Raw genomic sequence first — 8,767 nt, 5'->3', positions numbered from 1 at the left:
CTGGAATAGGATTTACTATCCTTTTGCGTGTGTCACTAACGCCCTGCAATCGCGAGTTAGGAGCTCGTCACAGTCATTCAATCATTGAATCCTACTCGGAATACCACAGACAAGGTTTAGACTTTCCGGATTCTCTTGAATGCCGCCATCATTCTAGCTTACGCCATGAAGATTCTGGTTAGGAGATCTAAGAGATACTCATTCTAGCTTATTTCATGTAGAACAGAAGTGTTTGTCAGGCACGCGTTCATAAGGGAGAAGGATGATGAGCGTCACACATAATCATCACCTTTATCACGTTCTTTGGTGCGAATGGATATCTTAGAAGTGAAATAAGATGAATTGAATAGAAAACAGAAGTACTTTGCATTAATCTTTGAGGAACAGCAGAGCTCCACACCTTAATCTATGGAGTGCAGAAACTCTACCGTTGAAAATACATAAGTGAAAGGTCCAGGCATGGCCGAGATGGCCAGCCCCCTTGATCTAAGAACAATGCGTTCAAAGATGATCCTAAGATCCTAAGATGATCAAAAGATGCCTAATACAATAGTAAAAGGTCCTATTTATAATAAACTAGCTACTAGGGTTTACATGAGTAAGTAATTGATGCATAAATCCACTTCCGGGGCCCACTTGGTGTGTGTTTGGGCTGAGCCTGAGTGTTGCACGTGCAGAGGCCATTTGTAGAGTTGAACGCCAGTTTTTGTGCCAGTTTGGGCGTTCAACTCTGGTTTTGGATCCTTTTCTGGCGCTGGACGCCAGATTTGGGCAGAAGGCTGGCGTTGAACGCTAGTTTACGTCGTCAATGCTTGGCCAAAGTATGGACTATTATATATTGCTGGAAATCCCTGGATGTCCACTTTCCAACGCAATTGGAAGCGCGCCATTTCGAGTTCTGTAGCTCCAGAAAATCCACTTTGAGTGGAGGGAGGTTAGAATCCAACAGCATCAGCAGTCCTTCTTCAACCTCTGAATCTGATTTCTGCTCAAGTCCCTCAATTTCAGCCAGAAAATACCTGAAATCACAGAAAAACACACAAACTCATAGTAAAGTCCAGAAATGTGAATTTAACACAAAATCTATTAAAAACATCCCTAAAAGTAACTAGATCCTACTAAAAACATACTAAAAACATTGTCAAAAAGCGTATAAATTATCCGCTCATCACAACACCAAACTTAAATTGTTGCTTGTCCCCAAGCAACTGAAAATCAAATAGGATAAAAAGAAGAGAATATACTATAAATTCCAAACTATCAATGAAACATAGCTGCAATCATATGAGCGGGACTTATAGCTTTTTGCCTCTTGAATAGTTTTGGCATCTCACTTTATCCATTGAGGTTCAGAATGATTGGCATCTATAGGAACTTCAGATTTCGAATAGTGTTATTGACTCTCCTAGTTCAGTATGATGATTCTTGAACACAGCTTCTTTATGAGTCTTGGCCGTGGCCCTAAGCACTTTGTTTTCCAGTATTACCACCGGATACATAAATGCCACAGACACATAATTGGGTGAACCTTTTCAGATTGTGACTCAGCTTTGCTAAAGTCCCCAATTAGAGGTGTCCAGGGTTCTTAAGCACACTCTTCTTTTGCTTTGGACCTTGACTTTAACCGCTCAGTCTCAAGTTTTCACTTGACACCTACACGCCACAAGCACATGGATAGGGACAGCTTGGTTTAGCCGCTTAGACCAGGATTTTATTCCTTTAGGCCCTCCTATCCACTGATGCTCAAAGCCTTGGGATCCCTTTTTTATTTGCCCTTGCCTTTTGGTTTTAAGGGTTATTGGCTTTTTCTGCTTGCTTTTTCTTTTTCTTTATTATTATTTTTTTTTCTATTTTTTTTTCGCCCCCCCCTTTTTTTTTTCTGCAAGCTTTGTTCTTTGCTGCTTTTTCTTGCTTCAAAAATCGTTTTTATGATTTTTCAGATTATCAAATAACATGTCTCCTAGTCATCATTCTTTCAAGAGCCAACATATTTAACATTCTTAAACAACAACTTCAAAAGACATATGCACTGTTCAAGCATACATTCAGAAAACAAGAAGCATTGTCACCACATCAATATAATTAAGCTAAGTTCAAGGATAAATTTGAAACTCATGTACTTCTTGTTCTTTTGAATTAAAACATTTTTCATTTAAGAGAGGTGATGGATTCATAGGACATTCATAACTTTAAGACAAAGTTACTAACTACTAATGATCATGTAATGAAGACACAAACATAGATAAGCACATAACATAGAAACGAAAAACAGAAGAAACAAGAACAAGGAATGAATCCACCTTAGTGATGGTGGCGTTTCCTTCTTGAAGAACCAATTATGTCCTTGAGCTCTTCTATGTCTCTTCCTTGTCTTTGTTGCTCCTCCCTCATTGCTTTTTGATCTTCTCTTATCTCATGAAGCATGATGGAGTGCTCTTGATGTTCCACCCTTAGTTGTCCCATATTGGAACTCAATTCTCCTAGGGAGGTGTTGATTTGCTTCCAATAATTTTGTGGAGGAAAGTGCATTTGAGGCATTTCCGGGATCTCATGGTGATGAGCTTCATACGCCTCTTGAGCTCCATGAGTGGGCTCTCTTGCTTGCTCCATATTTTTCTTAGTGATGGGCTATTCCTCTTTAATGAGGATATCTCCCTCTATGTCAATCCCAGCTGAATTGTATAGGTGGCAAATAAGGTGAGGAAAGGCTAACCTTGCCATGGTGGAGGACTTGTCAGCCACCTTGTAGAGTTCTTGAGGTATAATCTCATGAACTTCCACCTCTTCTCCAATCATGATGCTATGGATCATGATGGCCCGGTCTATAGTAACTTCAGACCGGTTGCTAGTGGGAATGATTGAGCATTGAATAAACTCCAACCATCCTCTAGCTATAGGCTTGAGGTCCAATCTTCTTAGTTGAACCGGCTTGCCTTTGGAGTCAATCTTCCATTGAGCTCCTTCTACACATATGTCCATAAGGACTTGGTCCAACCTTTGATCAAAGTTGACTCTCCTTGTGTAGGGGCGTGCTTTCTCTTCCATGTATGGCAAATTGAACGCCAACCTCACATTTTTCGGACTAAAATCTAAGTATTTCCCCCGAACCATTGTAACATAGTTCTTTGGATCCGGGTTCTTACTTTGATCATGGTTCTTGGTGATCCATGCATTGGCATAGAACTCTTGAACCATTAGGATGCCGACTTGTTGGATGGGATTTGTTAGAACTTCCCAACCTCTTCTTTGAATTTCATGTCGGATCTCCGGATACATATTTCTTTTGAGTTTGAAAGGGACCTCAGGGATCACCTTCTTCTTGGCCACAACATCATAGAAGTGGTCTTGATGGGCTTTGGAGATGAACCTTTCCATCTCCCATGACTCGGATGTGGAAGCTTTTATCTTCCCTTTCCCTCTTCTAAAGGATTCTCCGGTCTTGGGTGCCATCAATGGTAATGGAAAAACAAAAAGCTTATGCTTTTACCACACCAAACTTAGAATATTGCTCGCCCTCGAGCAATAAACAAAAGAATAGAAGAAGAAGAAGAAGAAATATGGAGAGGGAGAGGGAGATGTGGTTTCGGCCAAGAGGAGTGTAGAGGGGTGTGTTGTGTGAATTTGATGAAGAATGGAGGTCTTTATATAGGGAAGGGAGGGCGGTTAAGGTTCGGCCATATGGGTGGGTTTGGGTGGGAAATTGGTTTTGAATTTTGAAGGTAGGTGGAGTTTATGAGGTAGGTTTATGGAGAAGAGTGGGTGGATGTGAGTGGTGAAGAGGTGATGGGGAAGAGAGTTTGAGGTGATTGGTGAAGGGTTTTTGGGTAAGAGTGTTTATGGGGTTATGTGAAAGAGAGTGGTGAGAAGAAGTGAGTGGAGGTAGGTGGGGATCCTGTGGGGTCCACAGATCCTGAGTGGGTCCTGTGGGGTCCACAGATCCTGAATGGATCCTGTGGGGTCCACAGATCCTGAGGTGTTCAAGGATTTACATCCCTGCACCCATTAGGCATGTAAAAATGCCTTTGTATTCAAATCTGGGCGTTCAGCGCCAGGTTGGTGGCCATTTTGGGCGTTCAACGCCCATCTGTGTGCCATTTCTGGCGTTGAACGCCAGAACCATGCTTGTTCTGGCGTTCAGCGCCCAGAAGCTGCCCATTTTGGGCGTTCAGCGCCAGAACCATGCTCTGTTCAGGCGCTGAACGCCAGACAGATGCTCCTCCAGGGTGTAATTTTTCTTCTGCTGTTTTTGATTCCGTTTTCAATTTTTATATTTATTTTGTGACTCCACATGATCATGAACCTAAGAAAACATGAAAAACAATAAAGATAAGAATTAGATAAACATTGGGTTGCCTCCCAACAAGCGCTTCTTTAATGTCAATAGCTTGACAGTGGGCTCTCATGGAGCCTCACAGATGTGCAGAGCTTTGTTGAGACTCTCCAACACCAAACTTAGAGTTTGGATATGGGAGTTCAACACCAAACTTAGAGTTTGGTTGTGGCCTCCCAACACCAAACTTAGAGTTTGACTGTGGGGGCTCGGGTTGACTCTGCTTGGAGAGAAGCTTTTTCTGCTTCCTCTCCATGGTTGCAGAGGGAGATCCTTGAGTTTTAAACACAAGGGACTTCTCATTCCATTGAAGGAATATTTCACCTCTGTCAGCATCAATCACAGCTCTTGCTGTGGCCAGGAAAGGTCTTCCTAGGATGATGGATTCATCCTCTTCCTTTCCAGTATCCAGGACTATGAAATCAGCAGGGATGTAAAGGCCTTCAACCTTTACTAACACGTCCTCTACTTGTCCATATGCCTGTTTTCTTGAGCTGTCTACCATCTCTAATGAGATTTTAGCAGCTTGCACCCCATAGATTCCCAGTTTCTCTATTACAGAGAGGGGCATGAGGTTTATTCCTGAACCAAGGTCACACAGAGCCTTAAAGATCATGGTGCCTATGGTGCAGGGTATTATGAACTTTCCAGGATCCTGTCTCTTCTGAGGCAATGTCAGTTGATCCAGATCACTTAGTTCATTGATGAACAAGGGAGGTTCAACTTCCCAAGTATCAATGCCAAATAATTTGGCATTCAGCTTCATGATTGCACCAAGAAACTTGGCAGTTTGCTCTTCAGTAACATCCTCATTCTCTTCAGAAGAGGAATACTCATCAGAGCTCATGAAGGGCATAAGGAGGTTCAATGGAATCTCTATGGTCGCTAGATGAGCCTCAGAGTCCTTTGGTTCCTCAGAGGGAAGCTCCTTATTGACCACTGGACGTCCCAGGAGGTCTTCCTCCTTGGGATTCACGTCCTCTCCTCTCCCCACAGGTTCGGCCATGGCGCTTATGTCAATGGCCTTGCACTCTCCTTTTGGATTCTCTTCTGTATTGCTTGGGAGAGTACTAGGAGGGATTTCAGTGATCCTTTTACTCAGCTGGCCCACTTGTGCTTCCAGATTTCTAATGGAAGATCTTGTTTCATTCATGAAACTTACAGTGGCCTTAGATAGATCAGAGACTGGATTTGCTAAATTAGAAGCATTTTGTTCAGAGTTCTCTGTCTGTTGCTGAGTTGATGATGGAAAAGGCTTGCTATTGCTAAACCTGTTTCTTCCACCATTATTAAAGCCTTGTTGGGGCTTTTGATCCTTCCATGAGAAATTTGGATGATTTCTCCATGTTGAGTTATAGGTGTTTCCATAAGGTTCACCTAAGTAATTCACCTCTGCTATTGCAGGGTTCTCAGGATCATAGGCTTCTTCTTCAGAAGATGCCTCTTGAGTACTGTTGGATGCAGCTTGCATTCCATGCAGACTCTGAGAGATCATATTGACTTGCTGAGTCAATATTTTATTCTGAGCCAATATGGCATTCAGAGTATCAACTTCAAGAACTCCCTTCTTCATAGGCGTCCCATTATTCACAGGATTTTTTTCAGAAGTGTACATGAACTGGTTATTAGCAACCATGTCAATGAGTTCTTGAGCTTCTGCAGGCGTTTTCTTTAGGTGAATGGATCCACCTGCAGAAGTGTCCAGTGACATCTTTGATAGCTCAGATAAACCATCATAGAATATATCCAGGATGGTCCATTCTGAAAGCATGTCAGAAGGACACTTTTTGGTCAACTATTTGTATCTTTCCCAAGCTTCATAGAGGGATTCACCTTCTTTCTGTCTGAAGGTTTGAACATCAGCTCTAAGCTTGCTCAGCTTTTGAGGAGGAAAGTACTTGGCTAAGAAAGCCGTGACCAGCTTATCCCAAGAGTTCAGGCTGTCTTTGGGTTGAGAATCCAACCATAATCTAGCTCTGTCTCTTACAGCAAAAGGGAAAAGCATGAGCCTGTAGACTTCAGGATCTACTCCATTAGTCTTAACAGTATCACATATCTGCAAGAATTCAGTTAAGAACTGAAAAGGATCTTCAGATGGAAGTCCATGAAACTTGCAGTTCTGCTGCATCAGAGAAACTAACTGAGGTTTCAGCTCAAAGTTGTTTGCTCCAATGGCAGGAATGGAGATGCTTCTTCCATGTAAATTGGAATTAGGTGCAGTGAAGTCACCAAGCATTCTCCTTGCATTGTTGTTGGGTTCGGCTGCCATCTCCTTTACTTGTTCGAAATTTTCAATCAAGTTGTCTCTGGATTATTGTAATTTAGCTTCTCTTAATTTTTTTTTCAGAGTCCTTTCAGGTTCTGGATCAGCTTCAACAAGAATGCCTTTTTCTCTGTCCCTGCTCATAAGAAAGAGGAGAGAAAAAGAAAAGAAGAGGAATCCTCTATGTCACAGTAAAGAGGATCCTTATTGTTAGTAGAAGAAAAGAAGAAGAAATTCGAACACAGATAGAGGAGGGGGTTCGAATTTGGTGATGATGTGAGGAAGAGATGTTAGTAGATGAATAAATAAATAGAATAAGATGAGAGAGAAGGAGGGAATTTTCAAAAATTATTTTTGAAAAGGAGTTAGTGATTTTTGAAAATGGTTTTTGAAAAATGTTTAGTATTTTTTTCGAAATTTTTTTTGAAATCAAAAATAAAAATAAAAACAATTAGTTAATTAAAAAAGAAATTTTGAAAAAGAGGGAAGATATTTTCGAAAATTAGAGAGAGAGAGTTAGTTAGGTAGTTTTGAAAAAGTTAAGAAACAATCAAAAAGTTAGTTAGTTAGTTGAAACAAATTTTGAAAAGATAAGAAGTTAGGAAGTTAGAAAAGATATTTTGAAAAGATATTTTTGAAAAAGATAAGATAAGAAGATATTTTAGAAACTAATTTTGAAAAAGATTTGATTTTTAAAATCTCAATTAATGACTTGATTCACAAGAAATCACAAGATATGATTATAGAATTTAAAGTTTGAATCTTTCTTAACAAGCAAGTAACAAACTTCAAATTTTTTGAATCAAAACATTAATTGATTATGTTATTTTCGAAAATTTGATATAAAAATAAGAAAAAGATTTTTGAAAAATACTTTTTTTTTTTGAAATTTTCGAAAATAACCAAAAAATTTTGAAAAAGATTTGATTTTTGAAAAAGATTTTGAAAAAGATAAGATTTTCAAATTGAAAATTTGATTTGACTTATGAGAAACAATTTGATTTTTAAAAATTTTTGAAAAAGTCAACTCAATTTTCGAATTTGATGAGAGAAAAAGGAAAAGATATCTTTTTGATTTTTGAATTTTTATGATGCAAGAGAAAAACACTAAAAAGATGCAATGCATGAAATTTTTAGATCAAAACATGTGATGCATGCAAGAATGCTATGAACGTCAAGATGAACACCAAGAACACTTTGAATGCCAAGATGAACATCATAGACACAATTTTGAAAAACCTTTAATGCAAAGAAAACATGCAAGACACCAAACTTAGAATTCTTTAATGCTTACGCACTAAGAATTCAAGAATGCATATGATAAACATGAAAAGACACAAAACAAAAAATCATCAAGATCAAACAAGAAGACTTACCAAGAACATCTTGAAGATCATGAAGAACACTCGAAAAATGCAAGATGCATATGCAATTGACACCAAACTTATGATATGACTCAAGACTCAAACAAGAAACATGAAATATTTTTTATTTTTATGATTTTCTAATTTTTTTGGATTTTTTTTCGAAGAATTAATTGAAAAAAAGGAAAATAAGGATTCCAAAATTTTTAATATGAATTCCAGGAATCTTGCATTCTTAGTCTAAAGCTTCAGTCTAGGAATTAGACATGGCTCACTAGCCAGCCAAGCTTTCAAAGAAAGCTCCAGTCCAAAACACTAGACATGGCCAATGGCCAGCCAAGCTTCAGCATTTTAACATCAGAGTATATTGATCTTGATAACAAATTGCTGCTCATCATTTATCAAGTATGTAACTTACCTCTGATGGTTTGGAAGCCTCAGTCCAAAAGAATTTAGACATGGCTTTACAGCCAGCCAGGCTTCACATGCTTCATGAAACACTAGAATTCATTCTTAAAAATCTTGAATAAAATTTTTGAAAACATTTTTATAATTTTTTTTTTCGAAAACAGATGAGAAAATTTTAGAAATATTTTTGAAAAATTTTTGAAAATAAAATAAAAAGAAAATTACCTAATCTGAGCAACAAGATGAACCGTCAGTTGTCCAAACTCAAACAATCCCCGGCAACGGCGCCAAAAACTTGGTGCATGAAATTGTGATGTCCAGGCTCAAACAATCCCTGGCAACGTGAGCAACTTGGTGCGCTGATCTCAATACATAATTGTCACAACTTCGATACAACTAACC

General features: G+C 39.0%; 1 non-coding gene across 1 annotated transcript; it reads left to right on the top strand.

The window, feature by feature from the left end:
- Positions 1–6,095: 6,095 nt before the first annotated feature.
- Positions 6,096–6,203, top strand: LOC148555524 (small nucleolar RNA R71). The gene has a single exon (XR_015887073.1). It is a non-coding gene; the product is annotated as a small nucleolar RNA R71 (small nucleolar RNA).
- Positions 6,204–8,767: the final 2,564 nt, after the last annotated feature.

This window comes from Arachis ipaensis, chromosome B6 (genome assembly GCF_059453495.1).
Source record: "Arachis ipaensis isolate K30076 ecotype BB chromosome B6, ASM5945349v1, whole genome shotgun sequence".
In the NCBI taxonomy this organism is placed as follows: Eukaryota; Viridiplantae; Streptophyta; class Magnoliopsida; order Fabales; family Fabaceae; genus Arachis; species Arachis ipaensis.
The sequence above is the reverse complement of the archived record's forward strand: the minus strand, read 5'-3'. Positions and strand labels throughout refer to the sequence as shown.